Genomic DNA, 16,226 nt, shown 5'->3' with positions numbered 1-16,226 from the left:
CCGGTCCCAACCCCAATATAGTTGTAAGCTTATGTTATGCTCATTGGTGCAAGTCATGTTCCGGGAATCGAACCGGTGCTCCCCGTTCCAGAAGCAAAACCTGCTGATTTATGAAACATCCTACGAAATTTTCATCGGCGAAAGAGACAATAAAATAAAACTTTTCACCATTTAATCCCCGAGGAAAAACTGTGGAAATCGCCTGTCAGGGGGACAAATTAATTTTCCTACACATTGATTTTCACCGGGTAGAGCATTTTGGAGTAATTACTTAATTTGGCGATTAGTTTCCTCTGTCGTGAGCCGAGCCAATGGGGGCCGAAGATTTATAGACTAATTTTATAAGCACGCCAGGTACAAAGTTATTTGATTACCAAATAATTACACCTAAATTCAATTTTGTGAGCAGTTTTAGGGATTTTTCACCTTGCAGGAAGTGAAAATTCATTAATTAAAATTATGTGTTTTATGGTTGTTCGTCTTCATTAACTGGAAGGAATGGAAAATTTTAAATTAAAATCAGTAGATATTCCACATTTGCTGTTGATTACGGAAAAAGTAGGTACCACATAAAAAACAAACTTCTACCTCTATATCTTCTAAGCGTGCGGTAGAGATTTTACTTACTTGAGAGATACATAAAATATACTTATAACAAACACCCTTGTCACTTGTACTTGTAATATCCTTCACTGTATTTTCATTTTAATTTGTCCGTGTAGTTTTTGTCTACACAAGTCCTATTGTTTCTTACTACTTAGTAAAGTACTGCCATCTTCTTTTAACAATGGCCTTGTGCATTCATTGTGATAACAAAAATCAACTGAAAGAAAATGCAGTTTCAATTCATTCTCAGTTTTGTTGCCGAAGCATTCCACTTTCATTTATATAAAATGTTGGCCTTAAAACTGAATGGGGAGTTTTTAGGAGTTATTCACTGTTGGCGAGTAGCGGATAAGCGGATGCTACTTTTTATTGAGAGAAAGCGATTAATTTAGACTATATTTACTAGGACATTTAATAGGTACGGTAATACAATAAAAATCAATAGTGAGTGGTAATCGCAGAGTCGTAACGCCTTTTCATAACGATGAATTGATGACATACCAAAAAAAAACTGATACGTCAATATACTGGCTCCAGACTACTTTGAAGTCATTGTGATGTAAACAGCGTAAAACATATACAATGTATCTTGTATTAATGGAGTTGGAAACTATTAAAGTACAATAGAAAACAACTGTAAACAACCTCGGGTTCCGGCCAAATAGTTAATGCTATTTGCGGCAAATCTACAATAAGTATCGTCAAAAAAAAAAAGAAACAAAATCACTTTTTGGTCAATACTAAAGAGATATAGATTAATCCTAAATCCTAAGACGACGATGAAACATAACAACTTTTTGCTCATATGCACAATTAACTAGACGTATTTTGTTTTTTTTTTTATATATATTTTTAGTGAACAAATACATTGGTCGCATACCGAGTTTTTTGAAACAGGAAAATAAGAAACACAAAAATATAAGTTATATAGTAACATTTTCATCGCATTTTTGAAAGCTCCCGAAACGCAACTGACTATATTTTTTTAGTAGACACTTTTCATCTTAAAATAACGACACACGAACCGCTTACACACATTAATTCCTGGGAAAGCGTCCTTTTTCCGCTGACACTGGGACAGTCCCATAAAACTGAACGGAGCAGCGTGTTTAAAGCTAAAATGTAGGCGACCTAAATCCGCACAATGGCCGATGTTTTCGGTGGCACAATGCGTTGCCATCACCTGCAGTTTGTTCAGGTGCCTCCGACTCTTGAACCAAGAACAGTTTACTCTGAAATTTTATTTTAAAACGACTTCCCTTTAGTTCTTTTTCCGCGTATGACGTAAATGTTATAATGTTAAGTTAAATGGAAAATTTTGAGCTGAAGTTTGTTATGAACTTTTCATTTCAGTATGAATACTTTTGTCAATATTGTTATAAATTAACATAACGTAACTTCTTACCTATTTAATTTATTCATTATTCATATTATCCATCATTTTAGAACTATTTAATATTAAGTAAAATATTGTGACTTTAAGTGCCTACTTTTATACCCCAAATAATAAATTGACTACATTTGTTAAATTATCCAGCACTAAAAAAATAAATTCAGCATCTGCAAACTCTCGTCTAAAAGTATTTACTTAGTTTGAAAATATATTTTCTTGTTAAACATGATCAGTTGTGCAAAGCAGGGGTTTTACTTAAATTATAATAGTTAGGTATGATGCAAATATCAACACCAAGTAATTAAGCCGTTAGACGTTTCTTTCATCATCATGTCCCTAGCATTATCCCGGTTTTATTTCCACAGGGTCCGCTTACCTAACCTGAAGTTTTGACAGGTCCAGTTTTTTACAGAAGCGGCTGCCTGTCTGTACTGCCAACCCGCGAAGCGAAAACCAGCCCAAAACAGGTTAGGTCACATACCTCCGAAAATGCACGTGATTTATGATCCAAGCATGAATTCAAAAACAAATTCGACTATTATTGGTTTAGGCCTATGCTGGATTAGAACCTGCGACTTCAAAGTGAGAAGCAAGCGTTCTACCAACTAAGAGCTACCACGGCTCCATTAGATGATTCTATCGAGAAGAAAAAAACACGATGCGATGGTTCAGAATTCGTTCACTTTTATGGTATATTTGGATTTGTATAATGTTACATACATAAACAGCCTATATACGTCCTACTGCTGGGCACAGGCCTCCCCACAATCAACCGGAGGGGATATGGAGCATACTCCACCACGCTGCTCCACTGCGGGTTGGTGAAGGTGTTTTTACGGCTAATAGCCGGGACCAACAGCTTAACGTGCCCTCCGAAGCACGGAATCATCTTACTTTTTCAGACAATCAGGTGATTCAAGCCTGAAAAGTCCTTACCAAACAAAGGACAGTCTCACAAAGTGATTTCGACCATGTCCCCATCGGGAATCGAACCCGGACCTCCAGATCGGGAGCCTGACGCTCTAACCACTAGACCACGGAGGCTGTTAATGTTACATACAGTCATGATTTACCAATTAAATTCAGAACTACAAGCTTAATAATACAATGAAATGTCTTCAGAGAATCTGACAATACAAGTACAAGAGATTATGGAATAAGAAGTCATACCCGCTTGATAAAATATTGGAGTTCTAGTTGATGTGACTGAGTATGTACCAGCCCATCACCCATATAATGAAAGATACTCGGTATTCGTTACGGTGTTAGTGACATCGTAACGAATACTGAGGGGGATGATTCAGACTATGATTCTGAGTCAATATCAAGTGGAATAGTGCACAGGAAAATTCATGAATAGTGTTTTTTTTTTTAAATATTTTCAGTTCCATACTTTAGCGACGGAAAATTCCACTTTATATCAACTCAGAATAATAAGAATCTTTATTCAGAATATCATGATCTGTAACATCCCTGAAAGTTTTCGTTACGATGTCACTAACATCTTGTATATCTAGTAGTAAGATCCCCTGCTCTCTTAGTCATTTATCCTTATGCATCAAACAGAAGACGAAAATTACATAATCCGAGCAGGTATCCGAATTTCCTTCAGCGAATCCGACAATACAAGATATGTATCCTGAATTTCCTCCTCTTAAGTGCATTGCGTCGTCATACCCCACATTTAGATGCAGCTCCAAGATGCATTCTGTACTGCATCTCAACTAGTACATGTGGAAAACACGTACATGAAAATGTAATTTTGATGTCTCTCTTGTGATGAAGTTTAAAATGTAGAGTACTTCTAGAATTATGAATGTTATTCTGATGAAATGCTTGATGTATTCTATCTATCCGCAAAATTCAAATTCAAATATATTTTACTACACCAAAATAAAAGAATATAGTCACAAAATGGACATTACTAGTGTACATGTAAAATGGCTGCAGCGCGGGACCGATCGTCGTGGAGATCCTTGGGGGAGGCCTATGCCCAGCAGTGGGCGTCGTACGGCTGATGATGATGATGATGTAAAATGACAGCCTTATATGAAAATCATTATACAAAAGATCAAAGATGTAGAAGTACAAGTGGTAGATGAAGCTGTTCAAACAACCAAGGACAAAAAGAAACAAATACGAAATGGTGTTTGTTGGTTGCTATTACGAGCAATACTTATTAAATTTATTTTAATATATTATGTTCACGTCCGTGACAGTACTAATGCTAATATAATTATACGTATTTTACTAAGTACGAGTATCTAACAAAAAACAAAAAGTGTCTAATAAAAAGTAGGACGGGTTGCCGGCTCACGTGTTCCCTTCTTCTTACAATATCGGGTCCTTTAAGCGAAGCGTGAAGAAGCACCCAGTAGGCCAGTATGGTAGTCGCAACTGATTCGAAACTGACTCATAGCGTAACTTTTCAGTTGCTACTGCATTTAGGGCTTCTCTATGTTTACCATCAGGCATAATTGAGCCAACATACTTGGACAATATAAAAAGAAATGTAACAGAAGTATTCAGATATTCGATACCGGAAAGAATTGGCGCTATCATAAAATATCTATTTATCTAATTAATTCGCTTCAGCTTATACACACCTGTACATCACAGGTATCAAATTCCAATTTCACTTAACAATTTACTTATAATAATTTGCGAACGACGCTAGTTTCCAATTAAGCCATATACATCCGTCGTATAACACGTCTAAACAACAAAGGCGTATGATTATGACGTAAACAGTAATAGAGCCTGGTATTCACTCTAGTTAACGTGATAATCTGTCGCTAAGCAGAAATTCTCTACTGAATAGACGCCGTTAATGAACTTCTTTATAACAGGCAAACGTGTGTCTTACTGATAAACTTCCTCAGAGATTCACTTATGTAACTTGTTTCTTGTTTATTATAGAACATATCTAATTACTTGTACTTCGAGTTGGAAATGCTTGCGATAACAGGAGTTGGGAAATTATGCCTATGTGAATATTTCTAGCGGTAATTTAGTTCTTTATTAGGCCTATTACTAAAATTATGGATTTTGACAGTTTGACTCTCCGAAAGTACATTCCAGCTACGGCGAGTCTCTTCATAGCATGTGGCTCTACGTCACGTTTGTCATTTGCTACAGTATAGTTCGAAGTACAGATCTTCTACGCCAAGCTTAGTGTACCATACAACATTGAGCTACTTTACTGCTGGTATAAAGGATCCGCCATGTTTGTTGCTGCCTATTTCCCAGCCCAATATCAGGTTATGAATCCGTCTGAAAGCCTCTGACTTTCCTTTATGACAGTGAATCAGATGTTTTAGTTGTGTTAGTCAATGACATTTTAGTATTCTATCTGCAGATGGCATTAACTACTTGGCCGGACAAATGGGGAGCGCTGAAGGCTCTCACCCGGTAAAAAGTTTAAGACAACAGGCCTGAGGGTGCCCAGTTGGGCGCGAACCTCGGCTCAGGGCGTCCTCTGAGAGGAAAAAGTATTTGAAAGAATTAATCGACTCTAGTGGGTCGATAGCGATAAGCACTGATTTGGGGAAATCGTCGACCACGACGGCGGGGTCGGTATCGGAGTGTTTTAGTATTGTGTGCTACACGATAATAATGTACGTAATGTAGTATGTAATATGTATGTGGTCTGTAATATGGTATATTCATAAGTCAAGGGACAAATACCTTTTCTGCAAGAACTAATACTTACACTCGCTCTGGCATTGAACCTATTTAGTTGAATCCTATAATGCCTTCAATGTCAACGACTTATCCAGCTGTTGATCTTCCCACTCACTAAGTCTGCGTAAATTCCTATCCCAAATAATTGTACTGGAACGCTATTAATTTAACCAATGAATTTGCCTTTGGTGGCTCAGGCTAATAACCTTGACACCAAGGTGGGTAAGGTTAGTCTCGATAGGTATTTACTTTTGTTTGCTGTAAACTAATCTTGCTTTTTTTAAAGCTTCACTTCATCCAAATTACTAATATTGTGTGACGAGGTTTTCCTAACAGTTACTTTTCCTCGGCTATACACGTTGAGAAGCTATTAATAGTTTTAAGCGCATGAGACGTTCGACAAAAATTATGCGTACCTATATAAAATTGTAAAATTCAATGTGTAACTATGTAGGTACCCTACTAATTAATAAGAGTTTTGAGTTTCAGTTATTTGCTAAGTATTGTATATAGAAATTCTTCGAAAGGTTTTGAGTAGATGGGTAAGTGAGACAAAGTATCTTATTACCTATAGTACTCATCACCTAAATATACGTAAATACATACGCGTACTTCTGATTTCAGTGCTACAAAGGCTTTCTAAAGCTCTGTTAACAATTATTCAATCATCAAACGACCCACTAGCTGTAATTCGCATGGATAAGAGTCATGAAGAGCTCTTTACCCCAGAAGCATCGGTCATTTGGTCAAAGCTTTACTGCCCGCGATAGGATTATGCGAAACAAGTGCCACTTTCTGTTTATACCTACATACTCCTTGTAAAATGACTTTCATTTTACGGTTTTGTAAAAAAGGGAATAAAATAAAAAATGTAATAATCAGTGTGACATTTTGTCACGATTGTTTATGACGTCACAGGTTGCTTTTTCATAAAAGTTTCATAGTAATTTAGCTTTTTGACGTTTGTTAATAAGTAACTGATTTGACTAGTTAGAAGCTACCCTATTATAATGTTTTACCTATGTTAGAAGATTTTCGTTTTTTATTCGTAGTATTCACCCGTGCTCACAAACTCACAAAGAGAAAATTTCCAGCTTGACATGGTGTGTGTGGGTTCAAGTCCCGTCCCGAATCAGATAGTTTCGATATGTTTAAATAGACTACAGAACAAAAGCAAATATGTACCTAAGCTGTTTGTATTATGACCAACATATTATCCCCTATCCTGTTATCCTATGCTTTTTGTAATTGTTTTGTGATTTTTTTTTAAGTGATGTTATTGTCTTGTCTTTGTGTGTGGCGTCCTTTTATAATAAACAATTTCTATTCATTTCTATTCTATTTTATCCGAATGTTGCTACTTTACGCTTGACTAGTATGTACGTTATGTCAGTAGATGACACAACTTTCAGACGAAAAGACTTTCCATAGATCTTGCAGCAAAATTTAAAAAAAAAACAATAAAAAGTGCTACGTTTGTGTATTTCACAAAAACGCAGATTTTCATAGAAGTGTTTATTTTCACACGAGGTATCCACAGAGGGTAGCACCCGCGACAATAAACACTCGTAAAAAATGTTTGCCTGTATACGGAGGAGATGCGGTGCAGATTCGCATGACAGAATAATAAAACAAACACTTTGTCATAACATACAGCACATTTGCAACTTCAATAAATAAGAAGGCACTAAAAAGCCTTTCAAAAAAGTAGTCCTACTAAACACGCCGATAATTATTTTAGCTACTCAAGCGCAAAAATGTTTGCTCGACAGGTCCATAATTAAATATAGGCGAAAAATAAAAATCAGGCAGTACAATACAAATTTTTGATTTGTGCATTTATTAAGCAACCTGCTTTTTATTTTTTGCATGTATCTAATTATGGACCTGTCGAGTAATAGATACCTATACACTTCTACAGGGTCACTGTGGTCCTGGGGTTAGGCTTGCTTCCCAAACGAGAAAGGCCAGTTCGAACACACCGGACTTGCATCATTGACTTAACAACTTATCGTAAGTGCAGTTTTCACTAATACAGTTGGCTCGACCATTAATACTAACATCTATGGACCTGTGTCTGAAAATAAATAATTTGAATTTGAATTATAGAAGGCGATACCACCTATCGTGTTAGTCTAACAGAAAGCTCGGTCACGTATGGGTACTAAGTTCATCTTGCAATGTATGTACCTCTGATTACCCCTATTGGAATATAGTCGTGAGCTTGTGTTATGTTCTTTAGGTATAATATTATGACATCCTTATTATTTTTACTCTTATCATTTCCGACGCCATTAAACTGGGCACCCTGAGGCTTGTTGTCTTAAAAGATGTACCGGGAAGTTAGTAGTTAATGCCATCTGTGGCAAATCTACAATAAGTAAAAAAAACGACGCCATTATTGTTTCCATGTCAAGTGCAAATATTATAACAAAAGTCCACTAATTCCAAGTAGTGGACCCTTATCTTAATTGGTTATGTTCTAGTGGAATGAATTAGGTAATAACACACAACATCACACGCAATTTTACATGAAAACACAATTTTGGTCAGAAGGCGTGGCAATAGTTGTGATTAAGTTACGTCACTGACTGCTGGCGATTAGCGAGAGCGAATAGGTACGTGTATGTAAAAAAGGTATTACAGACTTCTTTGGAACTCTGTGGATGCTGCTTGGCTTTACAGGTTTAGAAACTGCAGTATTTTTAGGCATACGAGACGTTCGACCAAAAAATATAATCGTCTAATTCGAATCGTAAATTACGTAAATATTTTTTAAATAAAGAAAAATTGGTTAAGTTTGAGTTTACCATTTCAACAAAATTAATAATCAAATATAATTAGAGTACTTAATAATAGTGGTCGTCGAGCTAAATAACAACCAAAATCCTGACGACTTTTTAGCTCAGCCGTTTCGATCAATCCGCATGTATCGATGCAGTTTTATAAAGTGTTCGTATAGACCTTTTAGTTGATTGAGGACTTTGCCCTGTAACAACTTTTATTGAAATTATTCGTCTCTAGCTATAAAACTAACAATAACGCTAGCAGTGGGTCAAATGTTTTAAGTGACCATTCAGTGTTACAGCTTTTGTCACGCGTTGGTAAATAAATTGAGACATTTCGCTTCGTAATGCGGACTAATTTTAACTTTATTTAACACGTTTAAATTGTAAGTTATTCTAAAAAGTGACGCAATTTTGGAACTTAGTAATTTAATTGTTCTCAATATGGGGTTATTGTAAAGGGGATAGCTGAATCCCGAATTCAATGATGCATTTAGCAGAGGGCGTATATGAGCAATGGACTAACATGAAACGAACGAAGGAACTTTTTAACTTGTAACTTACTCGTACAATATGCGTAAAACTAAAATTGAATTGTAGATATATAAAAATACATTTCGCAATCCCGTACCATTCTAGATACAGTGAACGTATATTTCAACTGTGTTTTGTATTAAAATAAAATGAATTCTGTCCGATATGGAGGGGTCGCTTCGATTTCCCACAGCTCCACTCAAACAATCCAGGTACACGATGAAACAAAACAGAATCCATCAGGGAATCGCTGCGAAGCGTGAAATTGCCAAAAAACTTCGGAATCCATCACGAATCAAATGACACTTTGAAATTGTAAAGCTAACTGAAGAGCGATTGGATGAACTTCGAAAACAATTAACAGGGCTGGTGTATGCGAAAAATTGATATAATCAGAATGCAGGAAACAAAGTTGGAATTCGGTAAATGTAATTTTTCAAAAGAGTTCTCTTTGCTGTTCCATCACTCATATTTGGATGGTTGACCTGGTAACACAATTATACCAGAATGAACAAGATCTACTCTTGTTTTTTATTCATCAATATTGAACGAGTTAATCAGTTTAATCAACGTTTTCGCATGGTCAGAGATGAGAAGGTATATTGAGACTTTTCAACGGTACTAGTAATATGATAAAGAGTAAAATACTTTTTACTTTCATCGCGACGAAAATTCATTCAAATCTAATTAGACATCTCACGCAGTAGGTACATGAATAAATGTGTTGGTCGGATATACATAAACTTTTATCTCTATCTGATAACGATCTCTATATCAAATATTTTCTCCACTTCATCGTTTGAAACAAAACGAAAAAATCAATTAACAGCATATCGTCATCACATACATATTCAGCGGTAACAAAAGCAAAGAGATAACAAAGCCAAGCATACTTAACCTCATTAATAAAAGGGGGATGTTCTGAAGAATATTTGGGCCCATTAACAATTTTCGGAAATTTAACAAGCACTCAAGAGCCACAAAACCGATTAAAATTTCGGGACAGAGTTACCGATAGCTTTCCGTTGAAAACCAGGAAATTGAGCATAACGCACCTATTAATATTTCAACAACTTCCTAACGCTCATGTGGTTTGCCTTTTTCCACGAATGTCGGACTTATTGTTACTGCGGTAGGGTTTGAATTTGGGGAGATTGTTTCACTGATATAGAAATCCGATGTAAAGATGTACAACGTATATGTGTAAGGTGTGAAATTTTAATGGCAATGACAATAATGTTTATGTTATTTGTCATCTTTCGATTTTGTGTTTTACTTGTGTTTGGTATAGCTATTTGTGACTACGAGAGTCCCTTTTCATTTTATATCACATGCTTACAAGAGGTCCTAGACACAACACTCTTCTTCTTCGTAGGCAAAACGTTACCTATTATTATTTGAAATATCTTGCTACGTATTTGCACTTCTAGTATAAAACTTCGGTGTGTGTGTGTGTGCACACCGAACGCATCTCGCGCACCCCAAAGTTAAACTGGGGAAATTTTAATACATCCTGTCTGGGGTGGCTCAAGTTGAGTTTACATGAAGTGAAAAGTTCTACGTAAGTACCTATAATATTCGTGAGTAATTTGTCTAATACTTACTAATTAGAGTTTGAGAAAATTAAGCTTCATAAGATCTTATGTACATACGTTTCACGCCACACACCCTTTCGATGTGAGTATTTCTAGGGGAATTGCGAAATTACGATAAACATGCGCATTTCCATCATTTCAATCGCAAGCTTTTAGACAGTATCATAGATTTTGTTGTTGATCGTTTCCAATCGACACTGTATATGTCGTATTGCGCTTATGACGATGACACAATCATCAGTGGCAGCATTATCATTCATTATTATAGTTGTAGGTATATATTTTTACAGTAACGCCTTTACAATACAAACAAAATAAATCCCTAGTTGGGTTAGGACATTACAGGCTGATCACCTGATTGTCCAAAAGTAAGATGATCCGTGCTTCGGAAGGCAAGTTAAGCCGTTGGTCTCGGTTACTACTTACTGATGTAAGTTCGTAGCCGTTACATGAGCCATGTCAGGGGCCTATGGCGGCTCAGTAAACACCCTGACACCAGGGTTGATGGGGTTGGTAATCCACCTCAGAACCCACACGATAGAAGAAGAAGAATACAAACAGGAATACTTTACTGCACTAAAGCAAGGAATCAATCACGATAAAACATTTATATCTCTAGGTACATTTACTTACTCTACTTACGTGATTATTTAGTTATCTGTGCTTATAATACTAACAGTAACAGCTTAATCTAATAGTGACAGTGAAATCTTTATCACCGGCCAATACAGTTTTCCGAATCGTTAAAAATATCGGTTTACATGTGAGCCTAATCTAAAATTAAAATCTATTCCACTACCCTTTTCGACGTGGTTTCCACTCTGAATTTCACCTAGGGGTACCGTAGCTTATATATTTTTTTAATAAATTGAGGGGTTTAGTACATGCCCTATTTGTATGTAATTGTTTTCTATTTTATTTAAGTAGGTACGTTTTTAAATCGAATATAACACACTACTCGTTCATACGTTTATTGTTATTTGATTTTGAAACAGATCTGATATTGTTTTTTTTTATTTTGTAGAACCGTTAGTTTATACTTACATAGTATATACTAGACTAAACTTACGAGACTAAACTTCTAGAAAATAATAAATATTATGCCACATGCTTATTTATTTCAATATTTTATTTACAAATTTCATAGTATTTTACAAACCCTGCAAAAAATATATTATAATAAAAACATCGTACTCGCTTTATGTCGCTCTAATAATACTTTCAATTACCTAAAAAGAGATTTTATTAATTTATCAAACAATTAAAGAGTAGTTAACGCTGACTAGAGACAAACAAACTTTGAGACGCGGCAGCCAACTCGAGGACTTGACCCAAGTTTAATTATAAACTGAATGAGCAAGTTCTGAAGACAATCAACCAACTTGGATCATGGCTGTAGGAACTAGTATTTTGAGAACTCGGTTTTATAAGCAATTCTGAGCTCTTGTACTACAAAGATCCTCCACAAAGACAGAATGTGGTTTCGAACCGCTTAAATCATGTTTCAAATGTTTTGAGGTAGAAAGCTGAAGCTTTTAGTAATACAACAGTCTCGTATCTGCAAATAATAACAAGAGTACTCATTGGATATACAATATACATACAACTATATTAAACTATATAGTCCATATAACATAATGTCTTTTTGCATATACATAACTAATCATGTAAAATATATAATGAACGTATATAAGATGTAGACTGAGGTGGTACACGCTTACCTAATAAATGCCTATTCACTTTAGTTTTGAAGGTTCTGATATTGTTACCTACATAATACCAATCACGTTGGTCTAACAGAAAGCTCGGCGTGGTGTGGGTACTTAGTTCATCTTACGATGGATGTACCTCTAACTATCCCAATTAGGATTAGTCGTGTTGTGTTACACAGTACTCCTATACCCGGTTTATTTTTATGTAAGTACCTAGTTTATCTAACCTAAATTCATCACAATAATATTGTAATATGGTTTAGACAACCCAAGGACTTCGAAGAAATTACCAATGATAAATAGTAAAGCGAGGTCCATTATTTTGTCAATATACGTAAGTCCACGATAAACATTTCAGATAAAAACACATTTTCTGTTTAAATAACGTTGCTGACGTAAGATGATTGTGTTCCAAGTCCTTATGACGGATACAGAAACATTTTTTAACCGCCTCAAGCCTTACAAAGCAATTTGCCTGAGTAAACAATCTGAGCTACAATTCTAAAGACAACTTCACAGATGACACAGACAGGTCCATTTTGTTTCGCATACATAGTCTTCTCATTATGAAAATGTATGTTCTAGCTCCTTTGTCGGCGAGCAGCGTATGTTACATTATTGAGTAAAACATTTTTCTCACAATTTCTTGGTGTATATTTTTTGGAGAATGCCTCTCTTTATTTCGTTCTCGGAGTTCATCTTGGTTTTACACGATACTATGTACCTACTACCGATCTCATTTTAAGGCAATATTTAAATTTGGCTTTTATAATGAGCATTTGATTCACATCACTAGCTTTGGTAACAGAATAATGTAAGCATAAAAAAGACTTTGTCTTCGCACGACAAGGTCAAAAATTATTAATTCTATTAAAGTCAGTTGTACTGATAAAGTAACTTTACTGACTTTAGAAATCGTTACGTGTCTATAATTATTATTTATTGTCAGACTGTTTAACAGTTCCCCTTCAACATTTTCCAGTCTACCATTTAGCTCACAGGAACAAATTCAACAAATTCGATTGTTTCAACCGCGTGACATGTCTGCGTAACATTAGCTGTCGAAGCAAAATAGGGACAAATAATATTAACTGAACTCAGAAAAGAATGTCTCCACCTAATAGGTCTAATCGACATGAGTTAACCGAACAAGCTTCGTCGGAACACTCGGCGATAATCCAATTATCCTGAACAGCCGAGCAGTTGGCCAATTAGATGGCGAAAGTGTAGGCGTAGCCTTGTAACTTTAAAAGTGGAACACTTTTTCTTCTTTCCTGAAATAATGGCCCCATTAGAAATGACGATGCAGCTTCGGTTCTTTCGGGTGTTTAAATATTGACGTGAATTCGTGTTGGACGCTAAAAAACTTCTCTGAATATATATACAAATATATAAAAAGCAAAATGTTAGCTTCCGTTTTTTTAATTTATTTTTAGGATTATGTAGTTTATGGTACTTTTTGGGATTATGCTATTAATAGCATATGAAATTCGACTGTGCTAAGGTAACACTGAAGGCAAAATGTAGGCTAGTTGTGTATCTTATCGCATCAAGTATTCAAAGTCACCATCAACATGTGTCATAACTAATTTTATTGGTTCAAGCATAGCTGCAAAAATATTTTTGTTCTGATGATTTTTCCCTAAAAGATGTCCCTTAAGATTAAAATATCAATTGGCATATGTCGTATCATTACGATCGCCAATGCGCAATGCCACATTCTTACTGAAATCCTTTTGATCTTGAATGCGGACATCTGTCAGTACGCATTATTGATTGTTGTGCATGTGAATGATTGCAATCGGAATATGTTATTGGTAAGACACAAAATAATGACAAGAATATTATAATGAAAATTCAAAATAATTTTACATTTATATATGAGTACTGTTTGCCTTATTATTTTAACATGTAACTAATAATGACGAGTCATTAACTGTAGCTTTTTTGCTATTATTAAATTGATTTGCATTTTATTATTGAAATATTAGTACAATTTATCTAACTTTTTTATTACTTTTTTGAGGAGCTCGGTGGCGCAGCGGTAAACGCGCTCAGTCTGCGATTGTTGAAGTTAAGCAACTTTCGCAAAGGCCGGTCATAGGATGGGTGACCACAAAAAAAAGTTTTCATCTCGAGCTCCTCCGTACTTCGGAAGGCACGTTAAGCCGTTGGTCCCGGCTACATTAGCAGTCATTAATAACCACCAATCCGCACTGGGCCCGCGTGATGGTTTAAGGCCCGATCTCCCTATCCATCCATAGGGAAAGCCCGTGCCCCAGCAGTGGGGACGTTAATGGGCTGGTGATGATCTAAAATTTTATTATCTCTTTTTAATCTGACATTTATATTAAAATAAGTGTGTGTATGCGTATCCGATTTTTTATATCATTCATTACATCCCTATTGAATAAATGTTTCATAATCGGCTTCCGCACATGAATCTTTGACGACTCTTGAAAACAAAAACTCATCAACTGCCATTATTACCTTCGAACGATTATCCCACTTTAAAGCTAACATAAACGAATTATTTGTCAACCCTTTGTTTAGTCCAACAGAATGCTTATTAACAAAAGCTTAATCGTCTAAATGGAGCATTCTCGTCTTAGTTAATCTTTGTAAAAGGTATATTTAACTGGGAGCATAAATCTGTGCTTTTGTTGTCCCAGTTTAATCTGTGCACTTAGTAAACTGTTGTATTTGTGTTTTAATTGAATATTTTACTGCCGTAATATCTGGCTTTTATAAGTCGTTGCCAAATTCTTGTCCAGGACTAATTTAGCTACTTATATTTGGAAAATTATTTTTGTTATACACTTCTCATAAAAAAATCGAAACACCTCGCTACGTTATTAAATATTTCTTAGGTAAAAAATAAATTAAATTCTATAGTCGGTACTTATTATAACGTTAATAATTCTAAATGTTGATGTTTCAAAATCAAATTTTAAATTTAATTATACTCGTGTTTTATTAAACGAAAATTCGGAAGTGTTTCGTTTTTTTTATTGACTTATGTTCGTAACTTTCCATCTTATTTAGTGGTCGGTTCTGATTTCCTTTCTTTTTTATTTTTTTCCATTTCATGGCACCTGGTTTACGTTATAAATTTGTACATTAAAAAATTCTTACATTAAATGTAAAGGTCTATTAGGAGAGTACTTAATCACATTTTTGTGGGTAGGGTAGACCAAAAAAAAACATCCTTTATTGTTAATCAGACACAAGAAGATATCGCTCATATTGGAATGTACCATAACGTATTCTCATTTATTTTTTATAAAGTCATATTCCCTACCGAAATCAAAATTCTAAAGCAGCAAAAAACGGGATACACCATCAATATGCAATTTAGCTTCAACTCTGCTCCTTCTAAAAACATAAAAACATATTATTTGACCAGATATTGTACAGAAGCCCGCAAACATCCCGGTACGCTAAAGGCCAAAATCATTTGCATATTGCGGCCTCTACCAAGCCGCTTGTTGGGTTCATAATCATTACTCGCCAAGTAAAATTAGCCCCTAAGGTACTCTAACAGACAACTACTGGCACTTTATTATCCCTCAAACGTGCTCACTCATGCTAATTTCAACCTTTGATGTGGCTTACAGTATTGGCGTATATATTAGAATTGAATTAAATACTGTAATATAACAAGAGGTGTAGTTAGACAAATTGATGGCTTGCTGTTTTGTGTTTCTTGCATGTTTGAGTTACACGTGACTTGTATATTGATTGGTGTTTGTCAAATATTATCAACTAATATATTTGTATGGGTATTTATGTTATGTTTCAGTGGAATCAGTATAAAACATGAAGTAGATTTAAAAGGACACGGCTGACAGATTGAGATTTGTTTAGAATTTCTTTAGAATATGTTTATTTACCAAATAAACTTAAACATGTATAC

General features: G+C 35.2%; 1 non-coding gene across 1 annotated transcript; it reads right to left on the bottom strand.

Moving 5' to 3' along the window:
* Positions 1–2,971: 2,971 nt before the first annotated feature.
* Trnag-ccc (transfer RNA glycine (anticodon CCC)) lies at positions 2,972–3,043 on the bottom strand. The gene has a single exon. It is a non-coding gene; the product is annotated as a tRNA-Gly (tRNA).
* Between the last annotated feature and the right edge of the window lie 13,183 nt (positions 3,044–16,226).

Source organism: Pectinophora gossypiella, chromosome 15 (assembly GCF_024362695.1).
Source record: "Pectinophora gossypiella chromosome 15, ilPecGoss1.1, whole genome shotgun sequence".
In the NCBI taxonomy this organism is placed as follows: Eukaryota; Metazoa; Arthropoda; class Insecta; order Lepidoptera; family Gelechiidae; genus Pectinophora; species Pectinophora gossypiella.
Note: the sequence above shows the minus strand (reverse complement) of the source record. Positions and strands in the feature narration are given on the sequence as shown.